A 27,680-nucleotide genomic window follows, 5' to 3' on the forward strand; every position below is an offset into this window, starting at 1 on the left:
ATTGGGTAGTGAGAATCTATCCACAGTGTTAGAGCTAATGACCCAGTGAATTAGTAGTGATAGGGAAGACACATTCAAAGATAAATGTCTTGTTTTAATTGCACTATTGTAGCATTTGAATAAAGAGAGCGACATTTCTTTCAAATTGTCTGTAAGTAAAGTCTGTCATTATATAAATGGTAACGTATCATCTATGTCTTCAGACTAACTAAAGTTTAGTAAACACTTTTCCTTTGTTGATTATATCCATTTGGGGACTGTAAAATCAGTGCTGCTAATGTAATTCTGAATTAGTATTGATACCAATTACAGTTATTATACCACTGAAAAATCAGGCAATATGGGAGCCTTAGATTTGCATTCGAAAAGATAGTCTATACGTACTTTTAAAAAGTAGTGGTGCCGGTTAACAACTACAGTCTGCACTCAAGAGCTCATGACAAAATACACATACAAATAACTTATCTTTCAAGAATGTGAGTTCCCCAAGAGGGGGATTTTGTTTTCTTTGTTTACAGCCGTATCTTCAGGACCTAGAAGAATGGCTGGCCCATAATGTTTTTAATAAATGTTTGTTGAGTGAATAGAAGTCATAAACATTATCCTATGACCTATCTTCTCATCAGTACTTAAAGTTTATTTCCAAACTACTTACTGGCTTAGTTCGTTAGGATAAGGCTTAAAATATAATATTAAAAATCTATGTGTTCCGTGGTCCTAGTGCCTCTTCTCAAATACTAAGCAGTATTAAGTTTTCTGTTAAAAATTTGAGAACTTAGGTTCTAAGAATTTAGCAAGCTTGGGCACAATGGCTCACGCTTGTAATCCCAGCACTTTGGAAGGCCAAAGTAGGCAGATCACAAGGTCAGGAGTTTGAGACCAGCCTGGCTAATATGGTGAAATCCCGTCTCTACTAAAAATATCGAAAATAGCCCCCAAAATGTGGGAGGTTCCCGTAGTCCCAGCTACTCCGGAGGCCGAGGCAAAAGAATTGCTGGAACCCGGGAGGCGAAGGTTGCAGTGAGCCAAGATTGTACCACTGCACTCCAGCCTGGGTGACAGAGTGAGACGCCATCTCAAAAAAAAAAAAAAAAAAAAAAAAAAAGTTAGAAAATGTGGCCACTGTCACATGCCTGTGAAATCACATAGTTATGCCGAGCTCTTCTCATAACTTTCAGCTGTTACCTCTGTGCACACCATCTCCAATCCACAGCTAAGAGAAGTGACACAATCTTGGCTCTATTTGTGTAAGAAATAGAATCAGAACATTACCCCAGTAACATAGGAAATAAACAGATTTAATAGAACTGTAAGCTAGGTTAGTATTATTGAAATTTTATACAGTAAAAATACAGGTAATTTGCAATATGCAATTAAGTACCAGGGCATTGTGAAAAGAGACTTTAAATGCCAATGTTTAGAGTACCCTTCACAGATAGAATTATTTTAATGATTATGATGTCAATCTGCTAACAAAAATGCTAGCTTGATGGAGAGGAAATCCTTTTGTCTGAATTGACTTGAGACCTTAGCTTTGCAAGGTTTTGTTGCAGTAAGAAAGCACTACAAATCTCTCGATTTCAATAATGCTAATGTGGCATGGGAGCTGGTTGTATCTCTGTTGTACATTGGCTAAAGGACTGACCCCTTCCTGGAAGCTTCCATTCTCCTGGCAGAAGAAAAGAGACCTAACAGAAATACCCAGTGGTTCTTAAAACTTTTACTAGCATATGACGTACATCACTTTCATTCCCATTCTGTTAGCCAGAGCAAATCATGCGGTCAGACTCAACTGCAGTGGAGCAATGAGATGTATTCATTTCCATAGGTACGAAAAGCCAAATGGCAATAGGAGGTGAGGTAGGATTCATTTTATGAAAAGGAGGTGACTGAGTTATGAGAAACATAATACATTCTACTGCTCATCTGTATTTGTTTCCTTGGGATGCCTAACAAAATATCACGAGCTGGGTGGCTTAAAACAAAAGAAGTTTGTTCTATTACTGTTCTGGAGACCAAAAGTCAGAAATTAGAGTGTTAACTGGGTCCTGTTACCTCTAAGACTGCGAGTAAAATTTGTCCTTACCTTTTGGTGGTGGCCATGAATCCTTCGCATTTTTTGGCTTGCAGCTGCATAACCCCAGTCTCTCCTTCTCATGTGGTGTTCTCCCTGTGTGTTACTCTCTGTATGGCGTTTTCCTCTTCTTATAAGGACACCAGTCTTACTGGATTAGGGGCCTATTTTGTACTAGTATGACTTCATTTGAATTAAATTCCATTTTTGTAGAATGTATTTCTAAATAAGGTCACATTCACAGATGCCACATTTAGGACTTAAGCATATCTCTTATAAAGGCACGGTGTAATCCATTACACTGTCTTGGACTGCTTCCCACCTCTTGTAATATATCCAGGATCTTCTGCACATTCTCATTCTAATGTTGCAGAATTTTAGAGACCGGAGAAACCATCAAGGTTGCAGAAGGAGTTTATTTTAGGTGTACACTGGCCCAGCTTGGATTTTGATCCAAAATGGCTGAGCCCCTAACAAAGACAGGGCTTGACTTTTTATACGTGAAGTACACAACGGCGCTAAAACAAGTTTGCAAGTGTAGAAGGAAGGCAATTTATTAAGCAATGACAGGCACCTAACTTAGGGTTACATGTGAATGCTGCTGTGCAACCCAGATTTTCACTATCTGTAGAGTTCAAGGATTTTAGCATGGGCCTTATGCCTTCTGCTACAGTGCCCAGAAAGCTGGAGTCCTGCCTTCTTGGGCATTTCTTATGACCTTTGCTGTGTTACAGAAAATTACTGTTATCTATAGAGAACAAAAATACAATAATTTATAAACATAAAACTTGCAAAGCAGGATACAGTTTCATGGGAGAGGAAAGGACTTAGGGAAGCTTGCTTATAAAAGAAAAATTTAACGTCTGCTTTTCTTTCCTGCATTTATTTTATTTTATTTTATTTTTTGAGATGGAGTTTCGCTCTTGTTACCCAGGCTGGAGTGCAATGGCACGATCTCGGCTCACCACAACCTCCGCCTCCTGGGTTCAGGCAATTCTCCTGCCTCAGCCTCCTGAGTAGCTGAGATTACAGGCATGCGCCACCATGCCCAGCTAATTTTTTGTATTTTTAGTAGAGACGGGGTTTCACTATGTTGATCAGGATGGTCTCGATCTCTTGACCTTGTGATCCACCCACCTCGGCCTCCCAAAGTGCTGGGATTACAGGCTTGAGCCACCGCGCCCGGCCTAATTTTATTTTTATATTATGTTGTTTTATCAATTTTCCCCTCTTCACTAATATACATACTTTGTTTACTATCTCTAATTTCTGATTTGTTGTAGATTGTTATCTTGTTTTTATCTTTGCCAGTATCTTCAATTTCATAACCTAATTGGACAGTGTTGATTAAAGTATAAGCATTTAGTAAAATTTATTCTTATCCTTACATAATTTAACAGGACTAGACACAAGATAGATCAATGGATTTTAAAATTATATGGAAAGTATATTGACAGGATTTCAGATTCCTCATCGAAACTAATCTTTGAGAATCTACCACTTGTCCAGTTGTGGTTATGTCAGACAGTAATATCTACAGTTACTGGCAAGGCTAGTAAAATATTTATTTTCCCAATTGTACTACCTGTGTAAGGCTGGGTTTTCTTCATATATTTCAACCAAATCAGAGTATTGCAACAAACTAAATGCAGAAGCAGATATGTGAATCCAGCTGTCTTATATTAAGCCCAGTATTTAAAAAGCTGTGCAAAAAAAAAAAAAAAAAAAAAGTAAAACTGCACTCTTGTCAGTAATTTTTTTTTGTATGGAAAGTATATATTTTTTCATAAAATATGTTCTTATGTTAACACATAGCAGGTTTACTATTGTTATTTTAAATAAAGTAGTAATGTTTTTCAGTGTTTCAGTTTTAATCTCTTATGTGCTAAATACAGATAGATACCCACATAAATAAATAAAAGCTGTTTGGGATCATCAATATCAAAAAAGTTTGAGAATCATTGATGTGGAAAATCAAGGGGGCATTTGGCATGAGACAAGACTGATAGCCCATTTTCAAGATTCTTGCTCAAGAAACCTCTTAATAGAATGATAGAAATCATTAGGTCAAAATATTCACCACCAAATATGGAAATCTTTCTACAAATGCCTCCTTCAATCCTCCTTCCCCTTTTAAATAAGGTATGAGGTATCCTGTTTCCTACGTAGGATCTTCCTCTACTTGTGCCGGGAAACCAGCAGACTGCCATGGGCCTGCATTGCTTGTCTCCTCTGTCCTTTACTATTCTTCTCTACCAGCTATCTTTTTACCAGCCTTTACATCAGTTTAGTTCATTCACATTGAAAACAACGGACACGTTTAAATTCTCACAGTCATACCCACCCCAAGATTTTGTCGTATTAGTGAAAACAGTGCTAGACAAATCAAATGTATCAGTCAATGTCAGTTGTTACTTTCTACTCTGTTGCTCCAACAAGAACCCTGGGTGCCATTCTTAAAATCCCCAAATTCCTAACACACTCCCATTTACATCCAATTTATCATCAAATTTTAGTAATTTTTCTGACTGAAGATTTAAAAAAATCTACTCATGTACCACCATTGGCATTACTGCAACCTTGAGTCCATGTTTGAGCGGAACATAATGCCACTAACTGATTTCCCTAGTCTATTCCCCTCTCTTCCTAGCCCTTTTCTGTAGTACAGATCAAACTGTTAGGAACAACAATCTGATCATGTAGCCATCATTCACAAATACCATCAGTGGCTCACTCATTAGTGCTAGTTGGGGGATGAGTTCTTCCAATATGCAGACAAAGAGAAGAGAGACACTGGAAGCCAGTGTTGCTGATCTGTTGCAGTATTCCCCCAGAGAGAGAAGTAGAGAAAGCATCTGATTTGATCCACAATCTCAGCTTGGGTTTTCTTAGATCTGAGGAGGAGAATCTGTCTTATATTTTTAAATTATTTCTTTAAGGAAGTTCAGAAACTCTGCCTGGGAGCTTGGAATAATTATAGGAAGTCAAAACAGAAACACTCAGATAACCAGGTGGAAGGATGTGGTCTGGGGAAACAAGAAAGTTAAAGGTTAATTATATTATCTCTTTTCAAGATTCTTCCTCAATGATAGGATTGCCAGTGTCACTGTGGGCAAAACTTCAATTGAAAGACTGTTTTCTAATTTTTATTTGGTTAAATGTTGGTATCGTAAAAGAAAATAAAGCAGAATTTAAAAAGGGGTTTCAGCTGAGAATTTTACCTAGGGTCTTGTGTCCACTCAAGAGAAATACTTCACAATGAAATAGACCAAAGTGTTTGGCTTCCTGGCATGCTTTCCTAACAATTAAATTGGACTGCTGTAGCAAGCCATTTCAGAAAACATTTCCTGTTTGAAGCAGTCTGCCCCCTTAGTGGGAGAGGATGTTGCTGATTATCTTTCTATAAACAAGGAAAAGACCTTCCCGTGGTCTAACTTGGATGGCCTGGCTCTGGGAGAGAGAAAATGCTTTGGGGCTAAGAGGAAAAGGCATGGGACAAAGCCAGGAGAAGGAAATCTAGAGCATACAATGAACTGGAAAAAACTCAAACAAGGTGCAGTGGGAAAGTACTGCTGGCATTATTTATTCTGGGAACACTGGCCCCTTCTCTGGGTGAAAGACTGAAACCACTCACCTCATCGAAACAAGCCGAGATTGTGTGCTTCTCAGGGAGATGTCAGACTAAAGGTATACTAACTAAACACCTTTCATTATGAAAGACTTGAATATTTTTTGTAGTGCCTGGTTTTCTAAAGCAGAATGTAGAGAGGAGGAAATCCTGAGACATCATCAAAGAACAATTGCACTTTATGGCATTAAGCAGGCGGAGAAGGCTTTATTCAAGGCCATAGCAATAAGGAAGACTGAACTCAACTCCTCTGGAACCAAAGAGGGAGGGTTCTTTAAGCACTGGGGTGAGCTGGTGGAGAGTACCGAAGGACATTGGCAGGGAGATTGGCTCATGTGATGAGGCCAACTGTGCTTGTTAATTATCCATTACTGAAGTTGGGCTCCTAGCCTTTATGCAGCCTAGGAGATTGGGGCTCTATCACCTTTAAAGGTTACATTTTACAGGATGGCTCCAGTTCCTTGAGAAAGACATTCCTCGGTTGTAAAAGTGACTTTTTAAAAGACTTACTTCTCAAAGGGGAAGAAAAAAAATTTATAACTGAAAGTTTTCAAAAAAAAAAAAAATGCTTTAAGAAGAAAAGGGAAGTCAGAGGAAGAAGCCTGTCTAAATTTTAGTGAAGGTAAATGGAACACTCAGGACATCTTTGCCAATATAGGTTACAACTAAGCTAATGTGTTTAAGACGTCAGTGAGATTAATGATCCAAATCGTTGCTTCTCTACTAGTGACAGAAAAGTCTTGAATAATATGTACAATATGTAATATAAAAGATAATAAATGATAAATAATATGAATAAATAACCGGCTTAAATAATAAAAGGAATATATTGGTTCATGTAACTGAAATTTCGAGATAAAGTTTACAAAGGATTTGATCCAGGCAGAAGAAGTTTCTTTTTTTTTTTTTTAAGACTATTTTTATTTTTATTTTATTTTATTTTATTTTATATTTCCGTAAGTTATTGGGGCACAGGTGGTGTTTGGTTATGTGGTAAATTCTTTAGTGGTGATTTGTGAAATTTTGGAGCAATCATCACCTGAGCTTATACACTGTACCATATTTGTAGTCTTTTATCCATCACCTGCCTCCCACTCCTCCTGTCAAGTCCCTGCAGTCCATTGTAACAGTCTTGTGCCTTTGCGGCCTCATAGTTTAGCTCTGACATATCAGTGAGAACATATGATGTTTGGTTTTCCATTCCTGAATTACTTCACTTATTCTCCAATTTCATCCAGGTCACTGCAAATGCTGTTAATTCATTCCTTTTTATGGCTGAGTAGTATTCCATGGTATATACATACCACAATTTCTTTACCTCCTCATTGATTGATAGGTATTTGGGTTGGTTCCACAATTTTGCAATTGTGAATTGTGCTGCTATAAATATGTGTGTGCAAGTATCTTTTTTGTATAATGACTTCTTTTCCTTTGGGTAGATACCCACTAATGGGATTGCTGGATCAAATGGTAGTTCTACTTTTAGTTCTTTAAGGAATCTCCACACTGTTTTCTGTAGTAGCTGTACTAGTTAACATTTCCACCAGCAGTGTAGAAGTGCTTCCTAATCACTGCATCCATGCCAGTATCTACTGTTTTCTTTATTTTTTTATTATGGCCATTCTTGCAAGAGTAACGTGATATAGCATTGTGGTTTTGGTTTGTATTTCCCTGATCGTTAGTGATGTTGAGCATTTTTTCATATGTTTGTTGGCCATTTGTGTATCTTATTTTGAGAATTTTCTATTCATGTCTTTAGTTCAGTTTTTGATGGGATTGTTTGTTTTTTGCTTACTGGTTTGAGTTCATTGTAGATCCTGGATAGTAGTCCTTTGTCAGATGTATCGATTGTGAAGATATCTCTTAGTTCGTTGGTTGTCTGTTTACTCTGCTGACTGTTCCTTTTGACATATAAAAGCTCTTTAGTTTAATTAAGTCCCAAATATTTGCCTTTGTTTTTATTGCATTTGATTTTGGGTTCTTAGTCATGAAATGCTTGCCTAAGCCAATGTCTAGAAGGGTTTTTTCCAATGTTATCTTCTAGAATTTTTATAGTTTCAGGTCTTAGATTTCAGTCCTTCATCCACCTTGAGTTGATTTTTTTTTTCTTTTTTGAGATGGAGTCTTGCTCTGTCTCCAGGCTGCAGTGCACAATCTCAGCTCACTGCAACCTCCACCTCTGGGGTTCAAGCAATTCTCCTGCCTCAGCCTCCTGAGTAGCTGGGACTACAGGTATGCACCACCACACCCAGCTAATTTTTGTATTTTTGTATTTTTATTTTTTTAAGTAGAGACAGAGTTTCACCATGTTGACCAGGATGGTCTTGATCTCTTGACCTTGTGATCTGCCCACCTTGGCCTCCCAAAGTGCTGAGATTACAGGTATGAAGCACCACACGTGGCCTTTGAGTTGATTTTTATGTAAGGTGAGAGATTAGGATCCAGTTTCATTGTCCTACATTTGGCTAGCCAGTTTTCCCAGTACCATTTGTTAAACAGGGTGTCCTTTTTCCACTTTGTTATGTTTACTTTGCTGAAGACCAGATGGCTCAGTCTTGCTTTGGTTATGTGGGCTCTTTTTTGGTTCCATATGAATTTTGGAATTTTTTTTTAAATTCTGTGAAGAGTGATGGTGGTATTTTGATGGGGATTGCACTGGATCTGTAGATTGCTTTTGGCAGTATTGCCATTTTCACAATATTGCTTCTACCCATCTATGATCATGGATGGTTTTTCCATTTGTTTGTGTCATCTATAATTTCTTTCAGCAGTGTTTTGTAGTTTTCCTTGTAGAGGTCTTTTGACTCCTTGGTTAGGTTTATCTCTAAGTATTTTATTTTATTTTTTGCAGCTATTGTGAAAGGGATTGAGTTCTTGATTTGATTCTCTTCTTGATCATTGTTGGTATATAGAAGAGTGACTGAATTGTGTACATTAATCTTGTATCTGGAAACTTTGCTGAATTCTTTCATTGGTTTTGGGAGCTTTCTGGAGGCGTCTCTAGAGTTTTCAGGGTAAATAATCGTATCATCATCCAACAGTGACAGTTTGACTTTCTATTTGCTGATTTGGATGCCTTTCATTTCTTTCTCTTGTCTGATTGTTTTGGCCAGGACTTCCAGCACTATGTTGAAGCGGAGTGGTGAGAGTGAGCATCCTTGTCTTGTTCCAGTTCTCAGAGAGAATGCTTTCAACTTTTCCCCATTTAGTATTATGTTGGCTGTGGGTTTGTCATAGATGGCTTTTATTGCATTGAAGTGTGTCCTTTTTATGCTTATTTTGCTGAGAGTTGTAATCATAAAGGGATGCAGGATTTTGTCAAATGCTTTTTCTGCATCTATTGAGATTATTGATATGGTTTGGCTATGTCCCCACCAAAATCTCAACTTGAATTATATCTCCCAGAATTTCCACCTGTTGTGGGAGGGACCTAGGGGGAGTTAATTGAATTATGGGGGCTGGTCTTTCTTATGCTATTCTTGTTATAGTGAATAAGTCTCACAAGATATGATGGGTTTATCGGGGGGTTTTTACTTTTGCTTATTCTTCATTTTCTCTTGCCACTGCCATGTAAGAAGTGCCTTTTGCCTCCTGCCATGATTCTGAGGCCTCCCCAGCTGTGTGGAACTGTAAGTCCAATTAAACCTGTTTTTCTTTCCAGTATCAGGTATCTCTTTATCAGCAGTATGAAAACAGACTAATACAGTAGATTAGTACCAGAGGTGGGGTGTTGCTGAAAAGATACCCCAAAATGTGGAAGCAACTGTGGAACTGGGTAACAGGCAGAGATTGGAACTGCTTGGAGGGCTCAGAAGGAGATAGAAAAATGTGGGAAAGTTTGAAACTTCCTAGAGACTTACTGAATGGCTTTGCCTAAAATGCTGATAATGATATGGACAATTAGGTCCAGGCTGAGGTGGTCTCAGATAGAGATGAAGGACTTGTTGGAAACTGCAATAATGGCAACTCTCGTTATGTTTTAGCAAAGAGACTGGCAGCATTTTGCCCCTGCCCTAGAGATTTGTCGAAATTTGAACCTAAAAAAGATGATTAAGGGTATCTGGTAGAAGAAATTTCCAAGCAGCAAATTATTTAAGAGGTGACTTGGGTGGGTACTATTAAAGGCATTCAGTTTTATAAAGGAAAGAGCATAAAAGGAAAATTTGAAGACTGGCTATGCAATAGAAAAGAAAAACCCATTTCCTGGGGAGAAATTCAAGCCGGCTGCAGAAGTTTGCATTAAGTAGCAAGGAGCCTAATGTTAATCCTCAAGACTATGGTGAAAATGTCCCCAGGCCATATAAGAGACCTTCATGGCAGCCCTTTCCATCACAGGCCTAGAGGCCCAAAAGGCAAAAAGTGGTTTTCTTGGCCAGGCCCAGAGTCTTTATGCTGTGTGCAGCTTAGGGACTTGGTCCCCTGTTTTCCAGCCACTACAGTTGTGGCTGAAAGGGGCCAATTTACAGCTCAGGCTGTGGTTTCAGAGGGTGCAAGTCCCAAGCCTTGGCAGCTTCCACATAGGGTTGAGCCTGCAGGTGCCCAGACGTCAAGAACTGAGGTTTGGGAACCTCTGCCAAGATTTCAGAAAATGTATGGCAATGCCTGGATGCCCAGGCAAAAGTATGCTGCAGGGGTGGGAGCCCTCATGGAGAACCTCTGCTAGGCAGTGCCTCATGGAGTCCCTACTGGGGCATTGCCTAGTGGAGCTGTGAGGAGAGGGCAAGAGGGCAATCATCCTCCAGACCCCAGAATGGAAGATCCACTGACAGCTTGCACTGTGGGCCCGGAAAAGCCACAGACACTCAGTGCCAGTCCTTTAAAGCAGCTGGGAGGGAGACTGTACCTTGCACGGCCACAGGGTGTAGCTGCCCAAGACCATGGGAACCCACCTCTTGCATCAGCATAAACTGGATGTGAAACCTGGAGTCAAAGGAGATCATTTTGGAGTTTTAAAATTTGACTGCCCTGCTGAATTTTGGACCTGCACAGGCTTTGTAATGTTGAGAAATATTGCTTATGAATATTGATGTTGAGAAATGTTTATGAATATTGAGAAATGCTGAGTGTATGATAGAATATATTGTTAGCTAGGAAGAACAATGTCAAGGAAAACCTAGCTGCCCCTTCTCAAGTAGAAAACTACTTGGAGCATTCCAAAGTGGTAGAACAATGTATAAATATCATACACCAGTTAAAACAATTCTTTTAGATATCTGACCCCATCACCATGGCTCCCTCATGGAGAATACTTTTTAGTTTGTCTGTGATCAGTGGTAAGAAGGCACCAGCTGCCTACCTGGCATATTTTGTGTTATGAGAAAATGCCAAACATCTGTTTGTTAATAATGGTCACCTATTCAGAGAGGATAAACGCATAGGTCAGAGTCTATTCAAGGCCTGTCAGCCCGGAATGCTGTCAGTCCCTGAGGCTCTCAGCTCAGAAGGCTATTGGCCCCCTAGATAGAACTCCTTTGCTGGTCTATCTGGGTGTCTGCCTCTGAGTTCCTTCAGTGCTGCCTGGGTGGAAGTCTGTACGGCCAAGCTGGTACTTGGTACTGTAACCCCTTTATTCTGGCCAATTTCTCACATTTGGAATGGCTGTATTTACCCAATACCTGTACTCTCATTGTATCTAGGAAGTAACTAGCTTGCTTTTGATTTTCCAGGCTCATAGGTGCAAGGGACTTGCCTTGTCTCAGATGAGATTTTTCTTCTGTTCTTTCCCTATAGCAGTAATCAAACTGGGAAAATACTAAAACGAATTGCCATGAATCTGGTATTACTTTCAGAAAATGTTTCTCCTTTGCATTTTATATTTGTTCCCAGCTGTTTCTGATGGGGGTCTATGGACTCTTTGGAGAGGTTTTTTGCTTTTCATCTTCTCATTATTTTCAAGTTAAAGACCAATGCTCAGTGTCCTACTCTTACGGTTTGATTGCCATAAAATGCAAATGTATGCTTTTAGGTATATGTGAATGGACTTAGATGAAAGAAATTAAGTTGCCATAAAATAATATGTTGGATAGAACTAGTAAGACATCAGGCCTGTATTAGCATATTACAAAGATTTAAAAATTTCTGTTATTGGCTGGGTGCAGTGGCTCATGCCTATAATCCCAGGCTTTGACAGGCTGAAGCAGGTGGATCACAATATCAAGGGATTGAGACCATCCTGGCCAACACGGTGAAACCCTGTCTCTACTAAAAATACAAAAATTAGCTGGGCATGGTGGCACATGCCTGTAGTTCCAGCTACTTGGGAGGCTGAGGCAGAAGAATTGCTTGAACCTAGGTGGCAGGCATTGCAGGGAGCTGAGATCATACCACTGCACTCCAGCCTGGGCAACAGAGTAAGACTCCATTTAAAAACAAAAACAAAAGCAAAAGCATATTATGATGTTTCAACATCTTATAGAACCTTCCTTCGTGGCTAGGGAGACACTATGTGTTGTGGCTAGCCAATTCTTAAAGATAAAAAATTGTTAAGAATTTAACAATACTTAAAGAAAACATATGCAATTTATCTATATATTCTAATTGTAAAACATGCTCTTTGTTTGAGACATTTTCCCAGCCAGGAACATGTCTTTGATATGCAGCTCACCAATCCAGAGTCATACCTCCTATATCTGGTCCAGATACACCAAGAGGCAATATTCCTGTGCCTGAATCATCCTAGAGCCATGAGCCAGGCAACTAGGGATGAACCCTATAGCCCAAAGGCCACTAAAATTGTTCAAATTAGTCAATCCTAATCCTGCCCTGGCTGTCTTTTCCTATAGATCTCCCAATAAAGGCAGTGAGTGGCCTAAACCTTCCCCTTGCTCTTGTCTTCTGCCTCCTGATCACCCTAGCATCTATCCCATGAGGCCCTGTGTGGCATGCTATGCATCTTGTTTCTGCAGCAACTATGAATATTAAAAATCTTTTAATGGCATTAGACTCTATGTTATCCCTCAGTCATCTTTGTAAATTAAGACTTGGGCACAGTACAAATGGAGATTCAAACACTATTTGATTAATTAGAAAAGGACTATCCAAAATAAGAGTATTCCTATGCTTCCTTTTTAAAGTTGCATTTAATATAGTTAGTTGTTGCTTTAAGAATAACTATACCTATGTTTAATGGAACTTAATTTATATGTACTAATTGAAAATCTTAATGGAACTTAACCTATATGTTTTAATTGCAAAAAGTTCTCTTTGTGACTCTTACTCAGAAGTAGACACGGGGTAATTTGGAGGATATTTCCTCTCCAATGTGTGTCTGAAATTTTATTTTTAAGGAAAAGCTAGAAGTAGAATAATTAACCATCTTATTATCAGAGCTAGTCAGCATTGCTTCCTTCACGACTTGTATTCTTACAGCATAAGTTGTAGATATTGCTCTATGCTGGTCTAAGTGTTCACCTTTATTCTGCTTAACATTCTGCAGAATGTTCACTAGATGTGTCTTCGCTTCATATGGAAAACAAACCTTTAGGCTATTTAAAAAAATAACACATTCATTTTTCACTTAAAGACGCTCACATACCCTTGTTTCTCCTGAAAAACCTCTTCCTTCATAGCACTTTTCCTTGATTTTCTTTGGGTAATTAAATAATTGTTCTTACTCCCTGCTTTTGGACTGAGAGGCAAGCCCTGTTTCTAGAGCAGCTTTTGTTGCAGATTAGGAGATAAAACCACTTTTCTACTCTTCTTTCTTATTTCCTTAGATAATACATGTGAAGAACCAGTGCATTCCACTGTATGAGTCAACTGTGAAGTCAATTAAATGCTAAATGGGATCTTCTGTGTTATTCATCCATAAAGAGGACACATTGTAAATACAGTCACTTTCCCCTCTAAAAATCATTCTCTTGGCTTATTTTTCAGGACTGTTCATTATTTTCCCACTTCATTTCCTAAAAGAATGAAATTCTTCTGTCCTTCCTGTAACGGAGTCACGTCAAATGCACATCGTTTTATACACACACATTCACACTCTCAAGAATATGGCTGTCCTTCTGACACTTTCTGTGGGCCAAAGTTGAGCATGAATTACTTGGTATCAGTTTGCCAGCAGCAGCAACTACATATCTGCTGATTCACTCACTTCTTAAAGAAAAATCAATTGTGTCAAATCATCTTGTGGTATGATAGGAAACGTCATGAGTACGAGTCAATTCCATATTAATTTAGTACCTTGTATTTGACACTGCTTGGCCCTGAGCTAAATCTGAATTTCTTGTCCCATAAAACAGTCATAATGGGCTGCACCTCCATCATTTTACTGCTTACTACGGTTTCTGCCACTTCCACCACTGCCACCACTATAAAGACTACTGCTACTTCTACAACACTAAGTAATATAGGGCACTCAGTATGTAACAGACAGTTTCTTATTATTTTTATTTAATACTCAGAACAGCTCTTATACTATAAGAACAATTAATATGTCTGTTTTATAAATGTACAAATAAAGGCACAAGGCAGCTAAGTAACTTGCCCAAAGTCACATGGCTACTAAGTGGCAGAATGAGAATACAAATTCTGGCTTTCCAACTCCAGAACTGTGCACTACCCTGTCTAACCACTTTTAATTTAATTAACAACATCAGATACAGGATTGATGCATAAAGGAGCATTTACTTTGTGTATTTTAATGTTGTTAATGTAAGAAACGTGAATTTCTTTGCCATTATAGCTGCAAATACCATATCTTTTTATTTTTCTAATTAATTGCAAGAGATCCACCTATTTTATTAGAAGTGCTATCTTTTTCTTGAGGTCTTCCCTCCTAACTCTCCCTAATTACTAAAGAACCAAAGGGGGGGGGGCGGGGCTCTTCTCAGTCCCATGGGGTTGCTTCATCTTTCAAACACCAGATGGACAGCTGGGTTACTGGCTCAGTGTCCTCCTACTTGCCTTTTCGTCAGTGTCACAGTTTTTCCATCATCACCGATTCTCCATTGCTCCACAGTGCCCATCTACTGGGGTGATTATGTCTTGCTAGTTCATTCATTCAGCAAATATTTTTAGTGACCACCTAATGCAGGCAGGCCCTGTGCTTCCCTCCTTGCTGGACTACAAAGAAGATCAAGAGAGACATAAACAGCTCCTCTTTAAGGATCTTACATTCTGGTGAGAGAGGCAGACAAGAAACAAGGAGGCCAATAACTAAGAAAAATAACTGCAGATTGTTATGAGTGTCCAAAGGAAAGAAGCAGGAAATAAAAAGTGCAGTTCTATTACAGATAGGCAGGCAGAGCATCTGTTAGGAGGTGTCATTTAAGACCCACAATTAAAATAATGTCTTAAAATCAGAATATAATGATGGTGCACAACTCTGAATATACTGAAAGTATTTTTGAATTGCTCATTTTAATCAGGTGAATGTTATGGTAGGTAAGTTACCTATCAATAAAGCTGTCAAAAAAACTATAACCAGGTACTGATATCCAGCAGAGGTATGACCAGAAGTAGACTGTTTTGTATTTTCTGTTTTTGTGCCTATTGAAAACTCTGTTACATAAACTGGGTCAATTCTCAGTTTTTGAGCCGAGATTTGGCTCTCTTGGGTGGATTATCACTTGTTCATCTGTATTACAATATTTATACTTACACCAGTGTTTTCTCCTTCATTGTTTCCCATCCTTGTGAGTTTAAACCTTAAAAAAATTCCCCTTGCTATAATTTTGGTAGAGTTTAGGAGGAAGGAAACTGAGATCTCCTTACTGAAGGAATAGATAGTAATTAGGTTAATCAAAGCAATGTAATTCCAGGTGCTGTATATATTCAATAATCTAAGCTTAAGCCAATCAGTGCATTTCTCTAGGTGACCTTCATTAGTAAAGGGTGTCCACATGGCCTAACAACCCAGCGTTAACTGAGGTTCTTTTATTTCATGATTGGTAATAAGGATTGGCTGCGCTTCTACCCAAACTCTCATCTTGAAGTATAATCACCATACTCCCCAGGTGTCAAGGGAGAGACCAGGTGGAGGTAATTGAATCACTGGGGCGTTTTCCCGTGTGCTGGTCTCAAGATATCGAGAGAGTTCTCACGAGATCTGAAGGTTTATCTAAGTGTTTAGTAGGTCCTCCTGTGTGCCTGCTCTCGCCTACCACCTTATGAAGAGGGTGTTTGCTTCGCTGTCCCCACTCACTATGATTTTTAAGACTGCTGAGTCTTCCCCGGTTACGAGAGTTGTGGGTCAGTCAGATCTTTTTTCTTTACAAATTACCCAGTCTCAGGCAGTTTTTTACAGCACTGTGAGAACAGACTAATACAACTGGTAAAGTTTCCTCTCTCTGTCTCCTTTCAGAAATGGCTGGGAAGATTTCAACTCCAGTGGCTTCTGAAAGCCTTCCTGCGACTAAGGTAAGACAGCTTTGGGGGAAAGCAAGTTCTGTTTGTGTCATAAAAGGGAGCGAGAATAAGCTTGGGTACATCAAATACTTCTGACTTCTCCTTTACATCTGAACTTATGAAAATGTGAGAAAATACATTTCCCAGTTGCTCGAGCCACTTTGAGACAGGGTTTTTGTGTGTTTGTTTGGCTTTTTCCAGCCCAACTCCTTTATCTGGTACAAATGGGTTGGAGAGGTTAGTAATTGTAATTGCAGTTCCTATAAGAGATGTGGAAATGATAAATTAAAAATCAAGGAGTTTGAAAAGATTATCTGGAGAAGGAGATAAAGTGGAGGTGGCTGCAAAAGACACCTTGTGTCTCAAGAACTTTAGCAACAGTTGGCCAGTATAGCTTCACAGTTGCAGTGGCTGGTGGAAGGGTAAGCATATGTAATGTTTGGGCTGAGGGCGGAGAAGACATGCAAGTAACTTTTATTGAGAGCTTAGGTTCTTGGCACTGTTTCCATTTCAGATATATTACTACGTTTTGCCTCTCAACTGTTCTAAGAAACAGATATTTAAAGAGATAGAAACCTGAGATAGTAAGCAATAGTCCCACAATTACTCAGTATGAAACTCCTCTGCCAGCCACAGTACCTCTAAGTCCCTCACCATCTATAGCATAGTTTAATAATTTAGGAAGTCAGAAAAGTACAGAATACATGTTTGAAAGGGGTCCATCAAAGTTGCTAACATGAAGATAATGTATTGTCACGTTTTGCGATGAACGTTTGCTAATTCAGAAGAGATTCAGAAAAACTCCTTCCTGAAGGTTTCAGGGTATTTGTGCTAATTGTTTCAATGTACTCATAGCAGAACGCCCCAAAGTTTTTAAATACTTATCTCAGGACTGAGGAACAAGTCATTTATCTGAAAGATCTCGTCATGAAGACCTGTACATGTTAATGCTTGGTAACTCTGGGAAGTTTTAAGTGACCAACGAATGCCACAAGGCCAGGTGAAAAAGATCTCAGAGGGCTCTTGTGCTTGACGTGTTTCTTTAAGTTTTGCTGAAATAATATAAAAGGTAGATGAAGTGGGAGAATTTAGAGATCATTATTTATATGACATTGTAATTTCTCTCCTTTGCCAGTATCCTCCTCCTCTTCAAAGCCTTTTAAAGATGAGTGAATAAAGATTGATTATATAAGGTTTGGGGAAGGAGGGTTAAGGTGGTATGGTTTGCATTTTGTATCACTTTATCCCCCGCAGAATCATTTTCTTTACTTCTAGGAATCTGGGAGTGTGATCCTAGAACAACACAGATTTGAACTGTGTATCCCACTTATATGCAGATTTTTTTTTCTAAGTGATACCCTGTGTGCCTGCCCCTCCTGCCTTCTTTTCCACCACCTCTGTATCTTCTGCCTTTGCAACCTGAGGCAGTAAGACCAATGCTTCCTCTTCCTCCTCCTCCTTAGCCTATGCAATGGAAAGATGAGGATAAAGACCTTTCTGATGATACATTTCCACTTAATAGTAAATATATTTTATCTTCCTTATGATTTTTAAAATACTGTTTTCCTTTTTCTAGCTTGCTTTATTGTATGACCACAGTATATAATACATATACAAAAGATGTGGTAATTGACTGTTTATGTTATTGATAAGGCTTGTTAACAGTTGGCTGTTAGTAGTTAGGTTTTTGGGGTGTCAGAAATTGTATGCAAGTTTTCAACTGCAGGGGGACAGTGGTCCCATCCCCCAACTGTAAGGGGGTCAGCTGTATTTTCTTTATTCCATAAAATGTCTGGCAAAAGAAAAATTTAAAAATATAAATATTTGAGTATTTAATCATTGACATGGTAGGGGGAGAAAACTTCCTCCAAAGTTTGATGATTAAGTTTGTGAAATAAACCGAAAGTAGGTAGACTAGCAGAAAAAAAAGGCATCCAAATGTATTATGTGCCTGAGGGCATCAAAGGAAGGAGAAGTCAGTACCTCATAACCTAATAAAATTTAAAAGCTTATATGCCTTCCTCATAGGGAAGAGGGGGAGGGGGGATGTAAGCAACAGAGAAAATTAACAATTTGGGGGAAGATAAATAGGTAATAGTTTGTGACAAAGATTGGGTTGTGATACCCACCTTCAAACTCTATTCTTGTGATACAATTAATCTCTGCTTGAGATTCCTGGGGGAGACACTCATGACAGTTGAGATTTTTGGAGGATCTATCTTTAGGCAGCTAAAGGAAATTCAGAGAAAGCTCCTTCCTGTACTTTGGAGGAGAAAAGAGAGGCAAGAGACCTTGGTTTTCCTTTAGTTTCAAGCACTATTGTATTCTGAGTCCCAATAACATTAAATATTTCTTTGCAAATGAATTATCCGATGTGTTTTCATTCTGGTGTTGTTTTTAAGCACATCTTCCGAATATGTTATTTTCTTTCAAAAATGTCGTGGTGCAATTGCTTGATGAATTAAAATAACAATAAAATGTTTCTCCCTGATAAATATATTTGTTGTCGAGATGGGGTTCTCACTCTGTTACCCAGGCTGGTCTTGAACTCCTGGCCTCAAGCAATTCTCCAGCTTTGGCCTCCCAACGTGTTGGGATTACAGGCATGAGTCACTGTGCCCAGCCTCCTTGATGTTTTTTATAAGGAGCATTAGTAGAATTAAATTTTGAATGCACTGAAAAGTTGTCCTAATTAACATGGATTGTATATAATATGTCCTAATTGTCTGATTGTATATAAATAACCTCATACTTTGTTTAAATTTTGTTAAAAACTTACCGCAAGCAAATCATGGCTTATTAGATAAAGTAGTATGATGTCAAAATAAAAATAATGTAAAACAACTACAAAACATTTTAATTCTGGTTTAAATGTGCTTTTTAATTATACTGGGAGTAGGCACTTAGCAATTTTTAGCCCTCTGGAATAAAATATGATTCATTTAATCACATGTTTTTATTGAGGTCTGTAAAATGTAGAACACTTGATCAATACTTTTAAAATTGGTTCTTTTTAGGTGTTTAAAAAGAAGGTTTAAAACATTACTATTAGGGCCGGGCGCGGTGGCTCAAGCCTGTAATCCCAGCACTTTGGGAGGCCGAGGCGGGTGGATCACGAGGTCGAGAGATCGAGACCATCCTGGTCAACATGGTGAAACTCCGTCTCTACTAAAAATACAAAACATTAGCTGGGCATGGTGGCGCGTGCCTGTAATCCGAGCTACTCAGGAGGCTGAGGCAGGAGAATTGCCTGAACCCAGGAGGCGGAGGTTGCGGTGAGCCGAGATCGCGCCATTGCACTCCAGCCTGGGTAACAAGAGCGAAACTCCATCTCAAAAAAAAAAAAAAAAAAAAAAAAATACTATCTACGATGATAAACACAGGTCTTGCCGTCCTCTTGATAATGTTTCAGTGGAAGTGGGCGGATTGTCTGGTAGATTACTGAAAATGAGGCAATAGCAAGGGTTACCTGCCCTCAAAGGATACAGACAGTTGGAAATCCTTCTGGGGTGCACTCAACATATCCATCTCTTAAAAGTCTGCTTCCACCCTGACCTCCCTGAGGGGCTGACAGTTGTGATGCTTCTGTGTGGGAACTGTATTCCATCTTCCTTTCTGATGACTCCTCCCCTTCCCTTGGCCACTTAGGATGGAGGTGCAGGACATTGCTGAAGTGAGCATGCTCACTGGTTGGTGCAGCATAAGTTTCCAGGAGCATAGAGAATTTGAACAAAATTTTAAGATTCATTTTTTTCTATTGCTAAAGTCACATGTAGATCATGAGGATGTTCGTTTTTTCTTTTCTCCCTTACTCTTTATGTTTTCTTTTATTACCCTCCACCTCATTCCACCTTTCCTAATTTCCTTGAAATTACTTGGTAAGGCAGTTTGTAAATAGAATATCTATTTTATAATAAAACATTATAAATGGTGGTTAAATTCCTTACTAGTTCATAAGCATGGATTTCTTTCAGTGTTTTTTCAAAGTGAGACTTCTTTAGTTAGACTTGAAAATTAATTCTATGCAAATATGTATATCTCAGTTACTGGCTGGCTGGTAATTTTAGGTATATGGACATCCTAGAAAGTGCTAGTTCCATGGGGCAGTAAATCTTTGTCAAATAGGAGTAAACTGTCTTAAGCAAAGGAGAGAAGGAATGGAGGAAAATGTTGCAAATAAAAGGAGGTAGGATTTTTAGGATTAATGGTACGTTCATAGAAGGTGTTAAGGTCTTCAGAAGCCTATGTAACTATAATAACCTCCTTAGTAGTGCTGCTGAAATATTATTATAAAACATTATAATAGTAATAAATAGAAAACATTTAATTAAAAATAGTTTTCAAAGATAATTTTTATTTTTATCATACTTTATAATTAATAGTTATAAATAATTTTAAGTTAGTTTTAGGGTTCACTGGAACTTCTAATTTAATTCTGAGGTTTTAATTTGTTAGATAATTTAATTCACCTTTTCCCCACTTGATTTACAAAAAAAAATCCATGAGGGAAATTTTACCAATAGTCTTTCATTGAAGAAATAGAGTAATTTCTTAATTATTGCCATCATTAGTTAAATGACAGATAATTCTGCTAGGCTAGTACTTTTCTCCTTCTCCATTTGTGTTACCTATCATATTACTAGAGTCTTTTCATGTCTCCTGGGCTAGAGATTCAGAGGTACTATATGGTGATGTGGTTACCACATAATGTTAAAATTTTAGCATGTAAAGTTAAAAAATTTTAACTTTTTCTACAACTGAACTTCATGCTTATTCTGAACAACTATATCCCTGGAGTGGCAGAAAACTATTCTCTGACTAGGGTGTCTCTCTTTTTTCTGCTGAATCTACAAGTGCCTAGTGCTAGTGGTGACATAGATTTCTCTGACTCACTATCTGATCTGGCAGAGTTATACCTGCAGTCATACCCATCCTGTTGGGTAGTTGGTCACTGGCACAAGCAAGTTACCTGACAAAGTCCCAAGCTTGTTTGGAAGACCCTTGCCAGCCACCACTTCTCTCTGCTACTTCTTCATATTCATAGGAGCATGGGAATCATTCAGCTGCTTTTGCCCAGACTGAATCATGATGAACCTTTGCATTTGATTAAGAGCTTGTTGGTCCCTCAAGGCTATGCTTCTATTTCTGCTCCATAGATTATCTACATTCTTCTACCTAGAAAAGGCCCACAGGTTCTTGGAAGTTCTTGAGACAGCCACAGTGCAGGGTCCGTTTATCAGGGACCAGTGTCTAGGTTCCAATCGATAATACTTTTTCTCTTCTTCCAGTCCCGTGGAATCTTGGGTGTGTTTGCATGATGATGTATGGGAGGGTTATCGCCTGACTTTGTCTCTTGTCAATTTCTTCCAAATGTATTTTTCTTCCCCCAGTTTTGAGTTTCTCATGCCTCAGGTTTTTTAAACTCCAGCAAAGAATAGTCTAACTGGCTGAATAAGAGGAGCAGGAATAAGAAAGGGCCAAAAGATGACAGAAAATGTGAGTGGAGACCAATGTTAGTCATTTCAAAATCTATCCCACCATTTATTATTAATTTATTTCCCTTACTAAACATATCTAGTCAGTCATATTCCTATGGATATGAACACTGTTAACTCTCTTGAATTCATTCTGTCCATTGCAAGGCAGATTTAGGGAAACCTTCAGTGGCTTCACATTTTAGGCAGAATAAACTCTGAAGTTCTCAGAGCAGCATTAAAATTTCTCCAAAATTAGTTTCCAAATTAGAACCTTTGTTTCAGCTTTCCCTACATCCTATCCACCTAACACTTCATACTCTCTTATTTTGGAAAATGTCATTCATATATTTGTATATTTGCTCATGCTAAGTTCTTTACCTAGAACTCTTTGTTCCCTTTTAAAAGACTAAATGTCTACCATGCAAGGCTCAGGCCATATGCTGTCTCATCCAAGAAGGCTTCTTAGGTTTCTCAGGAAAAACTACCCCCACCCCCCGCTTTTTTTTTTTCAAGTTTCCTAGCTTTTTTTGGTGGGTGGTGAGGGTAGATGCTGCCTTGATTAAAATTATTTGTTGAAATGTTGAATATCTCACTAGATTTGAACACCTTGAAAGGAATAATTGTGTATCATTCTAACATTTAACAAGATTTCTAATATTTTTCTGTTAATTTCACATTGCTCTTTCAGATGCTCTAAAATGGCCAAAATAGCAGTGACTCCTATTTTGTAACTTGGTCTGTCATAATAAAGTTTCCATTGAATGGTCTAAGATTAGGGGACCACAAGAGGAATAAATGTGAGTGTCCTAGATAAACCAGGCCATAATGGTCACCCTATGTGAATTGGTTGCTCATTTTAAAGTGATAAAAAGTAGGATGGGGGAAGGGAAGAGGAAGACATATTCCTCTCTTATAAAGTCAATGCCTGCAAGTTGTGCTCATCACTTTCATTACATTCTAAAAGACAGAATGCAGTCACATGGCCACATTGAACTGCAAAAGCAGCTGGAAACATACGGCTAGGTGCCATGTTTCTAGTTAGACTCAGGGTTTATTACTAACAAGGTAGGGAGACTAGCTATGGTGGGCAGCCAGTAGTCTCTGCTAGACAGACTGAATTTGAGCATTTCCTTTATTCCTGAGATAGTATATACCTAAAATGTCTCCAAACTCTTAGAATGGAGTGGTTTATTTTGGGATACCAGGGAAATACCTTTTTTCACACTAATAATAAGTAGATCATTGCCTTTTCAAGACAAGGTACATAATACAAATTTGGGAGAGAAATGTTTTTTAGAAAGCAGCTCAGAGTGTAATAGGTTTGTCTTTTGAGTATAGTTTTGTTATACAGTTAATTGAAAGATGATACTCAATAGATGGTCTCAGTAAATATAGTTTAAAAGAAATTGGTGAGGAAAACTTACTGTTAAACCAAGGATTCTACGTCAAAGAATTGCCAACTTGCTCTTCTAGCTCTGCTCTGGCAGATTTGATGTGAGAGAGTGAGCTTCCCTGCTTTTCATACTGGCATTACATCAAGGAGGACTAAGTCTTCAGCTTCCTTCATTAATTAGCCATGCCATCCAGTGAGCAAACCCAGCTTAGAGAAATTTAGCCGTAGGCACCCATGGTGTGCCCACAGCAGGAAGGTGTAGGCCAGTGTGTCTGCAAGTGGTTTCTCTGATGATTTCACAGGAGGTGAAATGCTCCCTTACGGATTTATCTCTTTAATCAATGGTGACCTCAATATGTCATCTCACATTCATTTGGAAAAGAATCTGAAGTACAAGAGCTATTCCTTAAATTTGAATGTATACTTTTTCCTCTTTCTGCAACCCCCAATTTTGCTATCCGTCATGGTTGCTAATATACCTGCTGTCTTCAGCAGAGCTGCCAACTCTGTCAGTTTCTGAAATATTGTTTATGCAGGAGCAATTTATTTTTTAGGGAGATGAAAAGCAGATTGCAAAAACAATCTATTGCCAACTTGTAAGAATGTATGTATTCCAGTTCAGAACGCTTCCATATAACTATCGAATTATTATTTACATTGATTGGTAAAGTGCTTCTCAAACAATTGATTCATAAAACAATCAGTCTTTGCTTGACATAATTAGCAATGTTTCTTTACTTGCATTTATAGGAAATTTAATTATTGTGTTCTTTAAAATACTGGACATATGGAGGATGAATTATGGCAATGCTTCATGGTGACTTTTTTGTCATGTGACACATATATACTATGCGTAATTTTTGTGAAGAAGCATATTTTTCCTTGATTTTCTCATTTAAAATAGTTTATTATTTGTTTCAAAACAACTTTTTACATTTGCTGCTATTTAAAAAAATACTTGTGGGAAAGCAGGTAAGGCAAAATAGCTCTTGTTTTATTTTGTGCTCTTTATTTTTAAGAAAAGGCAAACAATTACAAACATTTCTAAACATGTCGAGTGTTGCAGGGAAGAAAATACACTTAAAAGTGGACTTTCTAAGGAATGCTTATACACGGTTGGTGGCAGTATAAATTAGTTCAGCCATTGTGGAAGACAAAGTGACAATTGCTCAAAGACCTAAAGACAGAAATACCATTCAACCCAGCAATGCCATTACTGGGTCATACCCAAAGGAATATAAATCATTGTATTACAGACACATGCACACACATGTTCACTGTAGCACTTCACAATAGCAAAGGCATGGACTCAACCTAAATGCTGACGCTGATGAGTTATCGACTGGATAAAGAAAACAAGGCACATTTACACCATGGAATACTGTGCAGCCATAAAAAGAACTAGATCATGCCCTTTGCAGGGACATGCATGGAGCAGGAGGCCATTATCCTTACCAGGCTAACACAAGAACAGAAAACCAATACCTTATGTTCTCACTTATAAGTGGGAGCTAAATGATGAGAACATATGAACACATAGAAGGAAACAACACACACTGGGACCTTTTTGGAGGGTGGAGGGTGAGAGGATCAGGAAAATAACTAATGGGTACTAGGCTTAACGTGGGTGATGAGATCATCAGTACAACAAACCCTCACGACACAAGTTTACCTTTGTAACAAACCTGCACTTGTATCCCTGAACTTAAAAGTTTAAAAAAGTGGACTTTCTGTCTTTCCTTTTTTTCTTTAATATCACACTGTGTTCTAACTTTCTTTCTCTCCCTTTTATTCTCCCTTCCCCCCTTTTTTAAAAAAGAATGTCTAATCTTTTATTTTTAAATCCCTCTGTTCTTTCTCACTCTCTCCTTCTCTCAACATCTTGTAGAACTTCGGGAGGTTCTAAGTTGTTTTTCTTTTTCAGAATTGATTATCCTGGGAAATGATTCCCTCACTCTGACTGCTATTTTTTATGTAGGAAATCCAAAATGTTAATGAGTTTTAACCTGGGTGGGATAACTGGAAAGTCAGTGACTTTATAGCTCTTTCCCATTCTGTATTACTCTCTTCTCTCTATTATACATTTTACAAACAGATTAACTTACTATAAATTTTCTTGAGAGAAGACAAACAACAGCCAGGGTCTTGTATTTCTTAACAGCAGTTTTTTCTGCTTCCAGGCATAGTGACCATTGTTCAGTCTGACCTCCATTAACTTGTTGAATAATTCCATTGAAAAGTTATGTTTTTTATTTCCTGACTCAAAATGCAATTACCTACGTGCTATTTGAGAATAAACCTCTATTTTTCATTGTGATTATACCAAATGGTGAAGTGTATGGTTCCGCTTTCTCTCTCTGGACAGAATGAGAAAGGCATAATTTTTGGTTTTTAAAGTAAGTCTTTTTTAAAAATAGTAAAAGGAATAAAGCAACTACTTGAATAAAAGACATAACTCAAACATTTCAGAAAGTTTTCAGTCTTAGTTTTTGCCATAAGTTTTCTCATGATTGCATAGTAATCAGCACTGTGGTTACAAAGAAGTAGTTATAGTTGGTTCTATGTGTTTGTAATTCTTATTGTTTAAAATAATTACAGAATTTTACTTTTATATACTGAGAAATTTATGTAAAATAAAATGTATCTTATAATGTTCACCATTTGGTTTTTTATTAGTTGTTTTATTTGGCATGTAAAACATCTGCCTGTATTAGCAAGCGATATTTTAGCAATGGTGTGCAAATCACTTTACTACATATAATTTAGTTTCTGGATTTGGTCATGAATCAGATAAATGATTAAATAGCTATTAAAAAGAATAAATACATTCTTATTTTCCTGATTATTCATTTCACATTATTTTACTTACTTTTCAAACTAGAAATTATTTTATTTCAAATGGTCATTTTGGACATTTACAAAATTAGTAACATCTGATGCTAGAAAGAGCTATGTGAAGTTACTGTTTTATATTTTCACATCAGATAGTGTGCAATGCTTCCCGATCATGTAGTGTGTATGCTATGAAATAAAGTTTGGGATGGATGATAATAAGACTATTGTAAAAATTAACATGAGTGGTAATCATGCTGTTTTTTTGAAAGTGAGATTTATTTAAGCTTAAATTGATTATATGCATATATATATACATATACATATACATATATATGTGTATATATGTCAATTACTGGCTGGCTAGTAACTTTAGATACATGGACACTCCAGAAAGTGCCAATTCTGTGGAGCCATAAATAACTTGGCCAAATATCTGAGTAAACTCTTAAGCAAAGGAGAGACTAAATTGAGGAAAATGCTCCAAACAAAACAGGGTAAGTTATTTAGGATTAATGATACATGAGTAGTAGGCATTTGTTGAGGTCCTCAGAATTTGTTGCCTATGTAACTGTAATAAACTCCTAAACTAGTTTATCTGCCCGCAGTCTGCCCCTCTCTAATGCATTCTTCCCATACATTTTGTCCTTGAATGCAAACAATTATAACGTGCTCCTATTTGGAATTTCTCATTGATTCTCTTTCACCTGTAAGATAGTCTGTGCTCTTTGGTGTGATGTTTGAGGACCCCTTTGTCTAGTCCCGGTTAATAACATCATCAGTTTTACCCTGGCTAGCTCACGCTCTCTGCCCAGTCTGCTGAATAACTCAATTTGCCTGGATACTCCAGGCTTTCCCTTGCTTCTGAGCTTTTAATGTGTGTTCTCCCATCTCAAACTGTCACTGATGTTTGCCGTGTTCTTGTGCTTCTGGGCCAAGCTGTAATTATTAACACTTCTGGGAGGAATTCTCTCATTCTAAACCTACAAAATACCTGGGCTAGTGTCCCTATACCCTTCCAAATACTCTGTGCATAATGTTACCCTATCAGTCATTTACTTGTCTGTCTTACCGCTAGATTGAAAGACTGAAACTGACTAAATGTGTGTCATGGTTGTGAAACAAAATAGCATTGAAATTCCAACAGATTTACTCTTCCGGAAGATACGTTGGGAATGCTATTCCTTCTAGTCTCAAACATTCTAGTAGATAGGTGCCATCTTTCACCTTACTACTCTTCTTCGGTATTGAGATAGGTTATTAGTCACTTCTGGATTTACTCTTTCATTGCAAAAGGAAAGATTATTTTCCTGTGGATGTAAATTATCCTATACGATATAGATGGCAATGATAACTATAGTCTGTTTTAGTGGAGAAACCAATTAGTCTCTTTATAATAAAGGCATGCATGAATAAATTGATTCATAAATGCTTTAGGGAATCACTGAATCGTTACATTGATTAGAATATACACATCCTCTCAGAAACTTATTCAGTTCTGGCTAGAATATATAAAAGTTACATTGTTAATTCTCATGATATCTTTAATTTTATTCATTGATCACATAATTATTGATTTCTTACTATGTGCCAAGAACTGTGCTAGATACTGACAGTGACTAAAACATGATCTCTGCTCCCAGAGAGCTTGTAGATGTAGAGGCAGAAGCTTCATCTCCCTTCAAAGGACTGGAACGTAATTAAAACAGATCTGATAATGTTCTGAGAAGTGCTTTATATTTTTACAGAAGACCTGTTTTGGAAATATTTGTTGAATAAATAAGGGAATCTTAAAATTTTCAACTTGAAAACAAAATTAAGGATAACCAATTGCCAATAAACGTCGAACACTTTGATAGTATGATGGCAAAAGCTATGTCCTATTTTCCTATTGATCAATAAAAATAGACCCTGAAAGGGGAACTT

At 37.8% G+C, this 27,680-nt stretch overlaps 1 protein-coding gene across 1 annotated transcript in view; it reads left to right on the forward strand.

The window, feature by feature from the left end:
* Nucleotides 1-27,680, forward strand: part of LOC141580586 (uncharacterized) — an 862,829-nt gene that overhangs the window by 308,061 nt on the left and 527,088 nt on the right. The window contains exon 13 of the mRNA XM_074382346.1: nucleotides 16,009-16,064. The gene's annotated coding sequence lies outside the window, so the exon portion shown is untranslated. The remainder of the gene's footprint in view (nucleotides 1-16,008; nucleotides 16,065-27,680) is intronic.

The sequence above is a fragment of the Saimiri boliviensis genome, chromosome 1, assembly GCF_048565385.1.
Source record: "Saimiri boliviensis isolate mSaiBol1 chromosome 1, mSaiBol1.pri, whole genome shotgun sequence".
In the NCBI taxonomy this organism is placed as follows: domain Eukaryota; kingdom Metazoa; phylum Chordata; class Mammalia; order Primates; family Cebidae; genus Saimiri; species Saimiri boliviensis.